At 44.7% G+C, this 1,168-nt stretch overlaps 1 pseudogene; it reads left to right on the top strand.

Annotated features, from left to right (window-relative positions):
- LOC104726652 overlaps nt 516–1,168 on the top strand; it is a 5,244-nt pseudogene continuing 4,591 nt past the window's right edge.

Raw genomic sequence — 1,168 nt, 5'->3', positions numbered from 1 at the left:
CACCTACACCTTCACCTTCAAAGACATCTATCGTAGAAGCAGACTCACAAGGAAGTAAAGTTTCATCAGACGAACACACAACAAGTGAGAGTCGTCGCAGAGAAGATGAAGAAGGACGAGGAGAAACCATTGGAGTAGTGTTAGGCCTTTCTTTCGCAGCGTTTCTCTCACTGGGTATCTACTTTGTGATCAAGAAACGACGTGCTCGTATGATCCGTACTATTGTGACTCACTCTGATGCTTGAACTAACCACAAAATATATATATATATATATATACTTTCTTTTCAAGTACTTTGTCAACGTGTCCGGTTTTAGTGTTTTGGATTTTGAAATAGGAAAACCAATCGGTTAACGAATAACTCAAAATCATTTCAGGTTAAATAATTTCAATTTGGTTCGGTTTAGAATATCTGGAGTCAACGATAATTCAATTTTTCCTAAGACGACGACGTTTGTTTTGGTAACAACCAACTCACTCAGAGGACTTGTTAGATAGATCTCAGAAGTCTCAAACCACTTTCTCAGAGTCGCACACACACACTAAAATGGCGTTCCGCGTTTTTCTCCTTATCTCTCTCACCGCACTTCTCATCTTCTCCGCCGTTTCTCCTTCTTTCGCCGCTTCTTCTTCCTCCTCCGACGACGACGTCGACGATGAGGATCTTAGCTTCCTCGAAGATCTCAAAGAAGAAGACGACGCTCCCGGTCACGGCGCTGGCGATGACTCATTCACCGACGAGTTCGAAGGTGGTGGAGAAGACGAAGAAGATCCAGAGATGTACAACGAAGATGAAGACGAGGAAGGAGATTTCTCCGATCTAGGAAATCCAGATTCCGATCCGTTACCGACGCCGGAGATCGATGAGAAAGACGTGGTCGTAATCAAGGAGCGTAACTTCACTGACGTGATTGAGAATAACCAATACGTTTTGGTTGAGTTTTACGCGCCGTGGTGTGGTCATTGTCAGTCTCTTGCTCCTGAGTATGCTGCAGCTGCGACCGAGCTTAAGGACTCTGGTGTCGTTTTGGCTAAGATCGATGCGACTGAGGAGAATGAGCTGACTCAGGAGCATAGCGTTCAGGGCTTCCCTACTCTTCTTTTCTTCGTTGATGGTGAGCACAAGCCTTACACTGGAGGCAGGACTAAGTAAGTGATATTGAAGTTT

This window comes from Camelina sativa, chromosome 11, assembly GCF_000633955.1.
Source record: "Camelina sativa cultivar DH55 chromosome 11, Cs, whole genome shotgun sequence".
NCBI classification, from domain to species: domain Eukaryota; kingdom Viridiplantae; phylum Streptophyta; class Magnoliopsida; order Brassicales; family Brassicaceae; genus Camelina; species Camelina sativa.
This window is presented reverse-complemented; position numbering and strand designations above follow the sequence as displayed.